Source organism: Mustelus asterias, chromosome 13 (assembly GCF_964213995.1).
Source record: "Mustelus asterias chromosome 13, sMusAst1.hap1.1, whole genome shotgun sequence".
Lineage (NCBI taxonomy): Eukaryota > Metazoa > Chordata > Chondrichthyes > Carcharhiniformes > Triakidae > Mustelus > Mustelus asterias.
The window spans coordinates 77,660,851-77,677,174 of NC_135813.1; the positions used below are offsets into that span (position 1 = coordinate 77,660,851).

At 45.8% G+C, this 16,324-nt stretch overlaps 1 long non-coding RNA gene across 1 annotated transcript in view; it reads left to right on the forward strand.

Annotated features, from left to right (window-relative positions):
* Nucleotides 1-300: 300 nt before the first annotated feature.
* LOC144502778 (uncharacterized) overlaps nucleotides 301-16,324 on the forward strand; it is a 39,613-nt gene continuing 23,589 nt past the window's right edge. The window contains exon 1 of the long non-coding RNA XR_013499384.1: nucleotides 301-384. This is a non-coding gene — a long non-coding RNA (uncharacterized LOC144502778). The remainder of the gene's footprint in view (nucleotides 385-16,324) is intronic.

Here is a 16,324-nt window from a genome sequence, read left to right on the forward strand (position 1 = left end):
GCTGATTACATTGCTGTTGGTCCATTGTACACATGGCTGCGTAATGTATCTGGGCATGTCCAATATAAAAATATCTACATTCAGCAATGTGCTAATTGGAAGCATTTGTACACAAATAACAATGATTCAAAGGCCCATCTTGAATGAAGTTTGTGTAACTATTACTGTGCTGCTGTAAGTCTATCAGTCTCTAAATGACATGAACAGCTACAATGGCTGCGATTCTCCCATTGCGACCCGCTCCTTTTCTGGCGGGTCGCAGTGGGAGACGCGCGTCTGCGGCCTTGAATAGGGATTTGCGCATGCGCCGGGAACGCATGCGCATCTCCCAGGGCCGACGAACAGTCGCCGATCAGACCACGCTGGAAACCGGCGGGAAGGCAGGTAAGTCACTTAAATCTGTTTTTAATCTTTTTAAAATATGCATATTAGGTAATTATCGGGACCGATTGAATCTCCCACCCGCCAGGAGTACTTCATTCTGGCGGGGTTCAAACTAGCTCCCCACATTTGGGGAATAGCGGGAGACCCCGCCAGAATGAAGGGGGGCAATCGGGGCTCCCCAGGGGGGTCGGACGGCATGGGGACCCTGGCAGTGCCCAAGGGGCAAAGTGTCCATTGCCAGGGGGCACCTTGGCACTGCCCATCAGGCATTGGGAAGTGCCAAGGGGGCAGGGCCTATTGTGGGGGGGGGCTTAGGGAGTGGAGGGTCCCACTACCACCCTGCATGGCGATCGGTCTGGGATGGAGGGGAGCCAGTGATTGGGGCAGGCTGGGGGGTGGGGGGCATGGTCTGCGGGGGGGGGGGGGGGGGGGGAGGCTGCCTCTGGGGGGGGCCTGAGAGAGATTGCATTCTTCCACCAGCTCCTGGCAGCAACTGAAAAATTAAATGTAAAACTACAATGCTCTGTGGAAATGACGAAGGGGCAGCGCTCCGAAAGCTAATGGTATTTGCTACCAAATAAACCTGTTGGACTTTAACCTGGTGTTGTTAAAACTCTTACTGTGAAAAACCCTGTCCCCAGACATAGCACCTGACCTGTCAATCAACCTCAATTCAGGTTCACTCAGCAATCTCGGAGGACACAGCAAAACCATAGAACCCTGCATTAGATCAAATTAAAAATAAGCATGATATCTATTATATGCCTCAGTAACAATACAGGACACCGGCAGCAGATAACATGGTGTCGACAAATTCCAGGGCCTGCTAGAAACATCCTGCAGAGAAACATAATTAAATACATTTCTTAAAGGCACAGTACTCACTTACATGGACTAAATCTGGCTGACTGATGCATTTCACTAGGGGAAAGAAGCCAGTCAGACTTGAATCTTGAGCGACCACTGAATCAAACTTGGCCCAATATCAGGGGAGCATCTATCAACAGGAAATTTGGGAGGCAGCTCCGAAAATAATCATTATAGGCACTTAAAAATATTTAAATTGAAGAACTGTTTTTTGAGAATTGTTAGCACTTTTAAGTTTCTGTTATAATGTTATCCATGAATTGAAGCATTTACGATAGCTGTGAGATTATCAGCGTAACAACACAAGCGTAATTATAGGCTTGCAGGAGACAAATGTTTATTATCAGATCAGATTATTCGGACAGAGGGGAGCCGTAAATCTCCAGTTTTTATAAAACTAGCTAAAGATTACTGGTGCTTGTGACAGGTAGAAAAATACAAAGGTTAGGTTCTGAACTAGAAGTGTAAAAGGATTTGAAAGAAAGGAATGAAAGGTGAGTTCAATAACTGAGGCCAAAAAATTGTCTGGTTTCAAGAAGAAATTAGATCTGGCTCTTGGGGCTAAAGCGATCATGGGATATGGGAGAAAGGGGTATCAGGATATTGAATTTGATGACCAGCCTTGATCAAGATGAATGGCGTAGCAGGCTCGAAGGGCCGAATGGCCTACTGCTGCTTCCAGTTTCAATGTTTCTGTGTTTCTAAAGCAAATGAGGACTGATAAAGTTGAAAACAGAATTTGAAATGAAAATGAAAATCAAAAGAAATTGAAGGGATTAGCTGACAGATTGAGCACCCATTTTATTGGGTACTACAGGCCCAATTTTACCATCAGGTTGCGCCCACTTTAAGGCGCAAAAACTTGATAAAGTCGGATGTGAGGCGAGTAGTGCGGTCCATGCCCACCTCCGCACCGGTTCCCCCTTTATCAATCAAGGGCTATGCCCGAAACAGATGCGATGTCAATTTAAATGCATTTGCATGCATTTAAATTGACTTAATGGGCTGCACGCCCAAATTTACCTGCATTCCTCCCTTTACCACCGCGTTCGCCCATCCAGAAACACGCAGGCTGGGAGGCCGGAGAATCGCACCCTTTGTGTTAACTGTATCACAGCAAAACGGGCAGCAGGTTCATTGCGCCTCGTGATCCCTGTGCCCGATTCTGGGCCTGGTCCAACCTTTAGCCAAAAGTTCTGGAAAATTCCAAAATCCTTACATAGAACAAAGAACAGTACAGCACAGGAAACAGGCCCTTCGGCCCTCCAAGCCTGTGCCGCTCCTTGGTCCAACTAGACCAATCGTTTGTATCCCTCCATTCCCAGGCTGCTCATGTGACTATCCAGGTAAGTCTTAAACGATGTCAGCGTGCCTGCCTCCACCACCCTACTTGGCAGCGCATTCCAGGCCCCCACCACCCTCTGTGTAAAAAACGTCCCTCTGATGTCTGAGTTATACTTCACCCCTCTCAGCTTGAGCCCGTGACCCCTCATGATCGTCACCTCCGACCTGGGAAAAAGCTTCCCACTGTTCACCCTATCTATACCCTTCATAATCTTGTATACCTCTATTAGATCTCCCCTCATTCTCCGTCTTTCCAAGGAGAACAACCCCAGTCTACCCAATCTCTCCTCATAGCTAAGACCCTCCATACCAGGCAACATCCTGGTAAACCTTCTCTGCACTCTCTCCAACGCCTCCACGTCCTGCTGGTAGTGCGGCGACCAGAACTGGACGCAGTACTCCAAATGTGGCCTAACCAGCGTTCTATACAGCTGCATCATCAGACTCCAGCTTTTATACTCTATACCCCGTCCTATAAAGGCAAGCATACCATATGCCTTCTTCACCACCTTCTCCACCTGTGTTGCCACCTTCAAGGATTTGTGGACTTGCACACCTAGGTCCCTCTGTGTTTCTATACTCCTGATGACTCTGCCATTTATTGTATAACTCCTCCCTACATACTCCTATTAATTCAATCAGTTTACATTCACATCAGTAACAGTTATACCACAGCTGTGTTTTTTTAAAATTTCCTTAACTCGGTTATCTTGAACAGGAACTAAATTTGAAACCAAAATCCATTGTCCTCAACTGGATTTTACAGGAAGTGGAACAGGCAATGGTTTGTAACGGCCTCACCTGGTACCTCAAGGTTAAAAAAAAATCTAATTAAACCATCGCTCTGCAATAGATAGCCAATCAATTGGAAATGTAAATTCAGTCACAGGAATCAGCTGTCAGGTCAAGGGTGAAAAATGTACAAAGTGAAAAACAGCCAACTGGGTTACGTGGCATGTTGTTGAGCAATAAAAGGTTATTTTTCTCTAGTAGTAACGACATCTAATTAAGAGCAAATTACATGAATAAAACAAACAGGTAAGGCAATGGGAGAATCTCATTCCTCAGAGATGCCTGGCAATTATTTGTGCATCCATTAAGCACTGATCAGTTTGCACAACAGTTTCGGGCTGTTTATCCAGTGTCGGCCATTTTGTAATGATTTCAGTTATTAATGCCGTCAGAGGCTCATGGGAGAAGTAGCGTCTGCAGACAGCATAATGGGCAAAGATATCCACTAGCCATAGGGGTGGCATGGTGGCACAGTTGTTAGCACTGCTGCCTCACAGGGCCAGGGACCTGGGTTCGATCCCCGGCTTGGGTCACTACCTGTGTGGAGTCTGCACGTTCTCCCCGTGTCTGTGTGGGTTTCCTCCGGGTGCTCCGGTTTCCTCCCACAATCCAAAAGAAGACGTGCTGGTGAGATGCATTGACCATGCTAAATTCACCCTCAGTGTACCCAAGTAGGCGCCGGAGTGTAGCGACTAGGGGATTTTCACAGTAATTTCATTGCAGTGTTAATGTAAGCCTACTTGTGACACGAATACATTTTAAAAACTTAAAACCTTCCGTCTAAAGTGTTGCTCTGTGACTGGGAATGCTAGATAGAGTAACAAAGGAGAGCACATTGAGAGCCTGTCACGAGGAAATGAGAGTTTAATGGCTTTTGTTGAGACTTGACATATTATTATCATCATTGGGAAGCATTATAGAACACATTATCTTAATAAGAGGACATTCTACGCCCTGTCAATCACATCCAATCTAACTGAGGATTATTTATAGCTGTTAACAACACATAGCCATCAGCAGAGGTGGAGTAATACTGTAAAAAGAGGAAATGAGGGAGAACAGCTAGTAAAAGTATATCTGCCGCTATTTTAGGTGACTAACATTAAGATGTGTAGAAGGTGTGGTAAAATTTGAAAGTGATAATGAAAAAAAAGTGATTCAACGCTGCAAAATTTAATTATTGAGATTTTAAGCTGAATGTTTAAGTCCTTATGAAAGGAGTTTACGGGGTTCTCCGAGATTTCTATTCACTTTAAAGGGTTAACTAATATTGGAGCAGCATGCAGGTGCAAAGTAAATCATATTCTTTCGTGACAAGATACAAGGTCTCCCCTGTGGTAGGAGAGAGAATGTCAATGCTCTGGAGAAATACATCGTTGACTGCAGAGCAGATAGACAAACAATGAATAATTAACTTCTAATAAAATAAGGACTTCAAACCCGGATAATTGCCTATTATCTAATTAAGAGCATTTTCCCACTTTGCTCAGATGTCTAGCATACTGCACCCCTTCCATTCTTTACAGTTAACCCCACTCCTCCATTTTGTTTGATTTATCTGAGCTTCAGTAATTAGCTGTCCTCACTCACAAATGTACCGTCAGCGTCCAGTCAGCAGTCTTTTGCTGTCAGAGATTTCCCCCTGTTGTAATTTAAACCGGCTGATGTTCATACCACTGCACCATTATAAAGGAATGGGGGGGGGCGGAATTTTACCAGCACGCCCGCCCCGAGGCTCGCAGAACGGCATTCTCCGTTGGCCTCGAGTGGGATCCTATGAGCCTCGGGCCGGGTCTCCATGGTTTTAGTAAGTGAGAACCATCACTGTTGGGGATGGAATTTCCTGGGAATCTCCTGCTTGTGCACCTATTCTGCCCATTTTCCTTTTATCCTTTCCTGATATTAGTTGTTCCTTGCTGGGGTAAAGGTCTCATGACGTTAGCTGCTTTTCAGCTGTGTCCTGTTAATCAGTGCCTGCAAGTGTTTCACCCCACAGCCATTTACATTTGGACAAGAATCATAGAAAGAAACCCTACAGTACAGAAAGAGGCCATTCGACCCATCGAGTCTGCACCGACCACAATCCCACCCAGGCCCTACCCCCATATCCCTACATATTTATCCACTAATCCCTCTAACCTACACATCTCAGGAAACTAAGGGCAATTTTTTAGCATGGCCAATCAACCTAACCCGCACATCTTTGGACTGTGAGAAGAAACCGGAGCACCCGGAGGAAACCCACGCAGACACGAGGAGAATGTGCAAACTCCACACAGACAGTGACTGAAGCCGAGAATCGAACCCAGGTCCCTGGAGCTGTGAAGCAGCAGTGCTATCCACTGTGCTACCGTGCCGCCCAACAAAGGAGGCGATTCTCCCAGCCCGCTGCACTGCTCTAGCGGGGGAGAGGGGGCTGCTGGGAAACATCAGCAGAGGCCGTTTAACAGGTTCCCTGCTGGGCACCACACCCTCCGTGCATTTCCGGGGCTACGTTTTTCAGAGTAATCAGTTCCACATCAGAAATTGCCGCGGAGCTGATTTCCATATTTAAATCTGCATTTAATTATCATTAGCGGGCTCAGAACTGAAGTCCCCGGACCCGCGAGCGTCTCCCCCTGCCCGCCAGGAGTGTTTCATTCCAGCAGGGTTTACAACAGCTCCCCACGACCAGGGAGCTGGCGGCCAACCCCACTGGAGGGAACAAAGGCCTTGGAGGCCCCACAGGAGGTTGGGGGAAAGGAGCTGCCCTCTGGGCATTGCCAGCCTGGCCCCCAGCACTGCCCAATGGACAAACTGGCAATGCCCAAGGGGGCACCTTAGCACTGCCCACCAGGCATCGGGCAGTGCCAAGGGGGTGGGGCCAGAGGGGGTGGAGCCTATAGGGGGTGATCGATGGAGGTGGGGGAGTTCCCACTGCCACTCTGCATAGGGGTTGAGGGAGGGAAGGGGGTGATCGGGCTGGCCATCGGGGTGTGGGGGGGCTTGGGACTGCTGGGGGTGTGGGTGGGGGGCGGACTGCGGGAGGGGTCGGGGCGGGGGACATCAGTGCTGGCCCAGAGAGGTCCATGAAGCCAGCGATTAGGGGGTAGGAGTGGTGGAGTTGGAATGGCAGCGATGGGGAGTCGTCGCAAGGTTGGCCAGCGATCGGGAGGCTGGTAGTGCGGGACCACTGCGCATGCGCCGATCTCCGCTCTGAAGGATCGGCGCACACGCGGTGGCACGCTCAGCGCTATGCTGCCGGCCTCTCCAGCGGGAATAGGCCCCGCCCACAGATTATCAACGTGAATCTCGCTAGTTCACTCTGCAGTGCTCAGAGTGTGGGAGATTCATTTTGAAAATCCCCACTAACAAAACCAGCGGGAGTGACTCCAGATTTTGCATAAATTCAGCACTTAGAATTTTTGGGGGGAGAATCGCCCCCAAAGCCTTCAATGTCATAAAACATCTCAAGATTCCTCACAGCAGCATTACAAAGCAAAACTGGACATCAACTTGCATCAGGTGATATTAGGTTAGAGAGACAGGCAAAGGTAAGAGAGGGTTAGGAAGTGAATTCAAGAGCCGGGGCCCAGGCAGCTGAAGTCCTGGCCACCAGTGGTGGGGCAATTCAAATCGGGGGCATTCAAAAGGATGGAAGCACAGATATCATGGAGGATGTTTGGGGCTGGAGGAGATTACCCAGGTAGATGTGATGTATGTATATTTGTATATTGTATGCTGGGGTTTGGGCTGCAGGCTGCCCCTTTAAGAGTACAGGTCAGGTGACCACTGGGCAATTAACTCCTCCCAGTGTGGCACCCTGTTGAGGGATCTTAGACCTGACTGTGAATGAGTGCCCACCCTAAATAAACAGCTCCCAGTGTGCGGCACAGCGGCCTCACAGCGCCAGACACCCGGATTCAATTCCAGCCTCGGGTCACTGTCTGTGTGTAGTTTGCACATTCTTCCCGTGTCTGCGTGGGTTTCCTCTGGGTGCTCCGGTTTCCTCCCACAGTCCAAAGATGTGTGGGTTAGGTTGATTGGCCATGATAAATTGACCCTAGTGTCAGGGGGCTTAGTTCGGGTAAATATGTTGGGTTACGGGGATAAGGCCTGGGATTGTGGTTAGCGCAGACTTGATGGGCCAAATGGCCTCCTTCTGCATTGTGGGGATTCTTTGAATAATAATAGGAAGGGGCAAAGCTGCCCATGGATTTCAAATAGGAGGAGGAGAATTTTGAAGTGAAAGTATTACTGGAACAGGAGTCATTGTGGGGCAGAAATGGTGTAAAGATCATAGGGAATAGTGTGAACCATCACCACCTGCCCAACCACAGCAGCCCAAGGAGGAAGAGAGAGAGGAACAGCATGGCACCATTGAAGAGGCCCTACTTGATCTGACACTCAGCCACCAGCTCAGATACTGCCCCTGCGTGATCTGGGATCAGTACGCACTGAATCATCTGCTACTGACTGGGCTGCAACTAGGGGTGAGGGTGATGGTACATGTACCAGCTCCCCAGAGGAAGAGTTTACAGACTGCTTCAGAGGACCACAGTGAGGGCATTGCTGGGCCAGCGTACAGGAAAGCACTGAGTGGATGCCACTCTGAGTTGCTGAGTGCATTGGCTGCTCTGCCGGGCAGCCGCCTATCACTGCCAAGGAGCGTGGAGGAAAGCGGCTCCCAGTTGACACAGCATGGTTTGCCCTCTCCACAACCTCTCTCTGTCATGCTGGAGACCTAGAGGCTGTGCCACTGCTGCCCCTGATCCTCTGCCCTCCCAGTGCGAATGCAACAATATCCCCTAACAAATCCAGGAAGAACACCTCAAAAAACACTCCGGAATACATCATGATACTCTGCAATTGCAAAAAATTACCTTACCTGCAATTTGGAATGCCTGGTCCTTTAAGTAGTTCAGGATCCATCTTGCAGCTTAGCATTTGTTTGCAGAGTGAGATGCAAATCTATTGCCTGGACCTGTATGATCACAATAAAGTATCTGAGCGTCAATGCAGCCATTTGGGCTGTCACATGTTCCTTCTGGAAGAATGACGAGATGGAGTACAGGAAAGAGATAGAGAATCTGGTGAAATGATGCGACGACAATAATCTCTCCCTCAATGTCAGTAAAACGAAAGAGATGGTCATTGACTTCAGGAAATGTAGTGGAGGACATGCCCCTGTCTACATCAATGGGGATGAAGTGGAAATGGTCGAGAGCTTCAAGTTTTGAGATGTCCAGATCAGCACCAACCTGGCCTGGTCCCCCAACACCGATGTTATATTTAAGTAAGCCCACCATTGCCTCTACTTTCTCAGGAGGCTAAGGAAATTCAGCTTGTCCGCTACGACTCTTACTAATTTTTACAGATGCACCATAGAAAGCATCCTTTCCGGATGTATCACAGCTCCTGCTCTGAACAAGACCGCAAGAAATTAAAAAGGGTTGTGAATTGTGGTGAACCATAGATGGTTACCACTATGGGTACTGAACCATAGATGGTTATCACTATGAGTACTGAACCATAGATGGTTATCACTATGGGTACTTGTACATATGTTACTCTTGTTACTGTTGGGGTTAGGGTTGGGGTGCTCCACCTGTTGGTATTGTTCTGTGGTACACTCCGGTTGGCTCCGCCTACCTATAGGAGTATAAAGGTCACTGCACTGCCTAGTAAACCTTTAGTCTGGGATTGTATTGTTAAGCAGTATGCTCCATTCTTGTTGCTAATAAAAGCCTTTATTTCCCGGGTACGATCCAGCCTCCCAAGTGAATTAATCGCGCATCATGAATGTAGCCCAGTCCATCACTCAAACCAGCCTACCATCCATCGACTCCGTCTATACTTCCCGCTGCCTCGGGAAAGCAGCCAGCATAATCACGGACTCCACGCACCCCGGACATTCTCTCTTCTGTCAGGAAAAAGATACAAAAGTCTGAGGATGCATTCCAACCGACACAAGAACAGCTTCTTCCCTGCTGACTTTTGAATGGACCTTCCATAAATTAAGATGATCTTTCTCTACACCCTAGCTATGACTGTAACACAATATTCTGCACCCTCCTTTCCTTCTCCCCTATGTATTCTAGTTACAGTATGTTTTGTCTGTATAGCGTGCATCCCAATACATGTGACAATAATAAATCAAATCAAGTCGTGTTGAGAATGCCTGCGTGGGCACCTGGTTTTTTTAAATATTCATTTGTGGAACATGGGCATCGCTGGATGGCCAGCATTTATTGCCCATCCCCAGTTGCCCAAGGGCAGTTAAGAGTCAACCACATTGTTGTGGCTCTGGAATGACACGTAGGCCAGACCAGGTAAGGACGGCAGATTTCCTTTCCTAAAGGACAGTAGTGAACCAGATGGGTTTTTCCAACAATCGACAGTGCTTTCATAGTCATCAGTAGATTCTTAATTCCAGATTTTTTTTATTGAATTCAAATTCCACCATCTGCCATGGCGGGATTCGAACCCGGGTCCCCAGAACATTAACTGAGTTTCTGGATTAATAGACTAGTGATGATACCATTAGGCCATCGCCTCCCCTTGAGGGCAGCTCATCCCAACAGAATGGAATTAGGCTTCCATCTTCCATCACGATGCCTTTAATGGCACTATAGAGATTAAATTTGCCCCCTACACAGCTACATACTGAGTATAACCAAACCCTATTGCTCGACTAGTTCCAAATGGATTATCCAAGACGAAAGTATTGCTGCATTTCCTCACAATGTTTTTATTTGTAGAACAAAGAAGTTTCACAGTGATTCATTCTTAATCTTGCAGTGTATAATGATGACACTCTTTATACATAATAATTTGGTATTTAATTATCAATAAAATATTCAGTATCTCTTGCTTATTTTCATCTTATTCTGTGTATTAGCTTGCAATTACAAAGTACAGACTAGGTAATCCCACTATGCTGGAAATGTTAATTCCGTTCAGCAGAGGGGAGACCGACCCTCTGGTGACTCCATCTGTCATAAGTTATTTGATCTTCCTTCCTTGAGGAATAAATTTGTAATCTCACAGCGCAGCAGAGGTTTTCCAGTATTCACAGCCTACAAATTGATGAATCTGCCCCCTGCTGCAGCCTCTAATCTGCCAGCAAACATGAACAGCCCGAAGGTAAAATGTTGCTGTTTGTACTTTAAGCCTATTCCAAACAGTTCCATCTCCATCCAGTTTCCTTCAAATACAACGAGATTGATGCTGTCAATCACTTTCACTTGCGCAATTTAATTTCCCTATTCAAAGGATGCATTCTGTCAGTAATATTTTGTTGTTTCAATTGCCCACTTGTACCATCATGTGCTACTCTCTTATTGATCTCCTGCTTTCCATTTAATAAAAATAAAATTTCTGGCATTGACAAGTGGTTTGGTTCCCATTTGCATTGTAACTGTTCAAAATGAAACTGATGTAGGCTATAGTGGTTGGATTATGAAGGCCTGACGTAGGCCCTGATCTGTGAAGGGTGCCGCAGCCTAACTCTGCACACCAGAATTAAATGTCAACCATGGGCAGTGATTGATCGAGGCCCCTTGTAATTAACAGAAGTCCATGAATTTCACTTACGGTCACCTAGGTTTATCATGTTAAATCTAAGTCAGTTGTCAAGCAGTCACACTTTTGAATAGAGCATCTATAACCAAGCGGTAGAATGCTTTGCTCTCACCTTCTCATCAGCTTCTCCTTTCAAAACATTTGCTGTACTTATAGTCCTGTGGCTACAACTTACTTCGCTTTCATCTTGTTGCTTGATGGGGACCATAGAAGGTGACACAATGGGTCAATTTTAACTCGCTGTAACTGATATTAATGGACCAGTGGCGACAGAATGTGGCGACGTCTTGCAAGCTGTGCCCAGCATACCATCTAATTCTATCTTTTACTCTAGTTCTATGCTCCTAAAACTTTATTCTAACTCTTTAAACATTCAGGACTCTCTCCTTTCCTTCTCCACATACGGTATGCTTTGTCTGTATAGCGCACAAGAAATGCTGTTCACTGTATACTAATACATTTGACAATAAATCAAATCAAATCAAAAAAATGTGTTCCATTATTGGTCCATTAACATTGGTACATCAGCTATTGCCACTGCGAAAGGGGCCTACTCCTAGGCGGCCACAGCAGCTGCCTGAAACTTACAGCAGACTTCTTACTGAGGAGCTGTAATAGCCTTCTCTAGTTCTTAATGTAATAGGCTTGAGGGGCTGAATGGCCTCCTCCTGTTTCTATATTTATAATCCTTCTTATTATAAGATATATAGAGAGACCCAGAAGGAGGTGCAGAAAAGCTAATATCAGAACAGAGAAATGATAACTGTTGGACTGAACAGGCTCTTTCCTTTAGAAAAGAGAAGACCGGTGATGCGTGATTAATCCACTTGGGAGGCTAGATCGTACCCGGGAATAAAGGCTTTTATTCACAACAAGAATAGAGCATACTGCTTAACAATACTATCCCAGACTAAGGGCTACTAGGAAGTCGCAGTGACCTTTATACTCCTTTAAGAAGGCGGAGCCAAACGGAGTGTACCACAGAACAATGCTAACAGGTGGAACACCCCAACCCTAACCCCAACAGTAACAAGAGTAACATATGTACAAGTACCCATAGTGGTAACCATCTATGGTTCACCACAACCGGGTGACCCGATAAGAGAAAATTGTGAACAGTGTTTGATAGGGAAGCCGTAGGGAAGATATTTTCCCTTGTGTGGGGATAGCAGCAGCAGGAGGTCATAAATACATCAAGTAGGGAATTCCAGAGAAACTTCTTTACCCAGAGAGCAGTGAGAATGTGGAACCCAGTAGCACAGGAAGTGGTTGAGGTGAAGTGCGTAGATATATTTAAGGCAAAGTCATAGAAATAGATGAGAAAGAAAGGAACAGAAGGATATGGTGACAGGATGAGATGAAGTGGTGGGTGGGAGGAAGTTTCTGTAGAGCATAAACACTGATATGGACAAGTTAGGCCAAAATGCCTGTTTCTGTTCTGTGAAATTTGTGGTGGCACAGTGGTTAGCGCTGCTGCCTCACAGTGCCAGGGACCCGGGTTCGATTCCCAGCTTGGGTCACTGTCTGTGTGGAGTCTGCATGTTCTCCCTATAACTTCATGGGTTCTCTCCGGGTGCTCCAGTTTCCTCCCACAGTCTGAAAGACATGTTGGTTAGGTGCATTGGCCATGCTAAATTCCCCCTCAGTGTACCCGAACAGGTGTCGGAGTGTGGCGACTAGGGGATTTTCACAGTAACTTCATTGCAATGTTAACGTAAGCCTAGTTGTGACATTAATAAATAAAGTTTTAAAAAACTGTATGTTAATATTGGGGTCTGAATGATATAGTTAGGATTGTAATTTTAAAATGAAACATAGACCAACATGAGTACTGTGTAAACTAACACAGGAAAAGGACATCAGCTCCTGTGACAATCAGGCAGGAGTTGTTCATTCGATGGTTTTAAGAAGAAAAAAGCCTCGCGAGGCATTTAAGGAATTTCTGGGTAACATTTCTGTCAAATGGAGCACTTGGACTTAAACTCTCTTCTAGCCTACTGAATCCAAACAATGTTCATTTGTGCACTGATAGTCAATTGTACAGGTGATGTGTACCATACTTTTAATAGTTGCTTGAATTGTCAGTATGGCCGGGATTTTCCGGCCGTGCTCGCCTCAAAACTGGAAAATCCCACCCGAGGTCAACAGACCTTTCCATGGTCCACCCCATCACCCCCCCTCCCCCCCCCCCCCCCACCCCCGCTATGATTCCCGTGGCGTGCAGAACGGGAAAATTCCCCCCAAAGTGTATTTTATAAACTTTCATTCACAACAACAACTTGTATTTATTTAACGCAGTTAACATAATAAAATTCCCCAAGTGTTTCAAACATGTGTTATGACACAGGACCACATTGGGTGATATTAGGGAGGATGGTGAAAGGATTGGCTAAAAGTTTCAAGGGATGTTCTAAAGGACGAAAGAGAGCTAGAGAGGCAGAGCGGGTTAGGGAGGAATGTCAAGCGTTTAGAGCCGAGACAGTTGAAGGCACAGACAAGAGTGGTGAAATAATTAAAATTGAGATGGCTCATCATTAAGGCTAGAATGATATAAAAGTTGATATCTCAAAGGATTCTAAAGTTGGAGGTGATTGAAGATGAGGTTTTTTAATTCATTCATGGGAAATGAGTGTCGCTGGCTGGCCAGCATTTATTGCCCATCCCTAGTTGCCCTTGAACTGAGTGGCTTGCTAGGCCATTTCAGAGGACATTGAGAGTCAACCACATTGCTGTGGCTCTGGAGTCACATGTAGGCCAGACCAGGTAAGGACGGCAGATTTCCTTCCCTAAAGGATATTAGTGAACCAGTTGGGCTTTTCCGACAATCGACACTGGTTTCATAGTCATTAGTAGATTCTTAATTCCAGATATTTTTTATTGAATTCCAATTCCACCAGCTGCCATGGAGGGAATTGAACCCAGCTCCCCAGAACATGAGCTGAGTTTCTGGATTAATAGCCTAGTGATCATATCACTAGGCCATTGCCTGGAAGGGAGGTGAGTGTGGGTAAAGGCCATGAAGGAATTTGAAAACAAAGATTCAAATTGAACCAGTGCTTGGCTGGAATCCAGCATCGGTCAGCAAGTACAGGGGTGATGAGTGAATGGGGCGGGGTGCAAGATAGGATACAGGCAGCTGAGTCTTGAATGGCCTCAAGGTCACAGAGGGTGGATCATGGGAGGTCAGCCAGAAATAGTCATGTCTGGAGGTAACAAAGTAAGAGTTTTAACAACACCAGGTTAAAGTCCAACAGGTTTATTTGGTAGCAAATGTCATTAGCTTTCGGAGCGCTGCTCCTTTGTCAAATGGAGTGGATATCTGGTCTCAAACAGGGCATACAGAGACACAAAATCAAGTTACAGAATACTGATTAGAATGCGAATCTCTACAACCAACCAGGTCTTAAAGATATCTTTAAAAGGTATCTTTAAGACCTGGTTGGCTGTAGAGATTCCATTGACTTGGAAATTATTATCAAGATTTCTCATTTCAAACAAAGTGAGACTAGGAAACGGGTTTCCAGAAAAAACTGTCAACTTCAGTGGAGAGAAGGTTGGGCATAATGAAAGTAAATGTATCGTCAATTCACCCATTTCATGCCTCAGGCTGTTGACGTGGATCAATTTCACCCCCCCTGGCTCTCCAGAAATTTGAACCAGTTATTGCTGTCGTGGGAAGAATTTAGGGTTGCCATTTTCAAATCAAATTCATCAAAGATCCTTTTCCATCTGAACCAGTCTGTAAACCGTGGAGTCTTTATATTATATTAATACCACTGTGCCTTATGCTGTGCCTGGGTTTTTGTGAAGTAAGGTCATTCTTTTTGTCCTATCATTCACTCTCTTTAATTTCCTTTCATGTTGTGGTTGGTGCTTATTGAATTTACTGATTGAGTCTCCAAAGGTCCTGATCAAAATCAAAGGATCAGTCACAAAGGACTAATGCGTATATATCACTGTCAAATCTACAATTCCTCATTAATATTGAAGTGTGCAAATAGAGGGCAGGGAATTTCAAAGTGTATACCTTATCAGAATGTTCAAAAATACATTTCTATCATTTATTTTTTAATCAATATCAAATTGTTTGAAAATACTTTGCATCATAGAACATTTACTAAAATTATAGAAATTAAGCAATAAGTATAATATCACATAGCCTTAAAGGTTATTTATTAATGTCACAAGTAGGCTGACATTAACACTGCAATGAAATTATGTGAAAATCCCTGAGTCGTCACACTCCGGCGCCTATTCGGTTATACTGAGGTAGAATTTAGTTTGGCCAATGCACCTAACCAGCACGTCTTTCCGACTGTGGGAGGAAACCGGAGCACCTGGACGAAACCCACACAGACAATGTGCAGACTCCGCATGGACAGGGACCTAAGTGGGAATTGAACCCGGGTCCCTGGCGCTGTGAGGCAATAGTGCTCAGCACTGTGAGGCAATAGTGCTCACCACTGTGCCACCGTGCTGCCCACTCTTCTCTCTGGTTTCAGTGTTCAGAGTTAAGAATGTAAGTACATAATAGGAGCAGGAGTAGACTATATGGACCCGTGAGCTTAATCTGCCATTCAATGGCCGATCTTCTGCCACAACTCCGCTTTCTCACCTGCTCCCCTTGAATTGCTGAGCGATCTCCTCATATCAGTTCTAGATGATCGACCCCTTATCCTGACACTGTGCCCTGCTCCCCACTCCGCCCAATGTTCTACATTCCCCAGCTAGAGAATGCAACCTCTGTGTCCACCCCACCAAACCCCTTCAGAGTCTTGCATCTTTCACTTCTCATTCTTCTAAACCTCAACTTATGAACCCAAATTCCTCAGCCCCACAGGAAATGCCTGTTAATCAATTATATATCTGGGCTTCAGGAGTACAAAAGTGGCCAACTAAACAAGAAATTTCCAAGATTTGGACACTTCTTTTTAACAAGTTTCATTTCCGTCTTCAATATTCAAACAGTAATTTCCACAAGGAAATGGTATTATTGTGTCGTTTTTAATTATCATTTCATCGTTGGGTGATAATAGCTGAGATCATAGCTGAATAAATGGAAAATTTGAGTCCACTGAGACAACAGTGGAAGCACCGTTGAGTGGTTGGCACTACTGCCTCACAGCACCAGGGACCCGGGTTCAATTCCAGCCTCGGGTGACTGTGTGTGTGGAGTTTGCACGTTCTCCCCGTGTCTGCATGGGTTTCCTCCGGGCGTCCCGGTTTCCTCCCACAGTCCAAAGTTCATAGAATCATAGAATCCCTACAGTACAGAAGGAGGCCATTCGGCCAATCGAGTCTGTACCGAACACAATCCCACCCAGGCACTATTCCCGCAACCCCACACATATACCCTGCTAATCCCCCTGACACT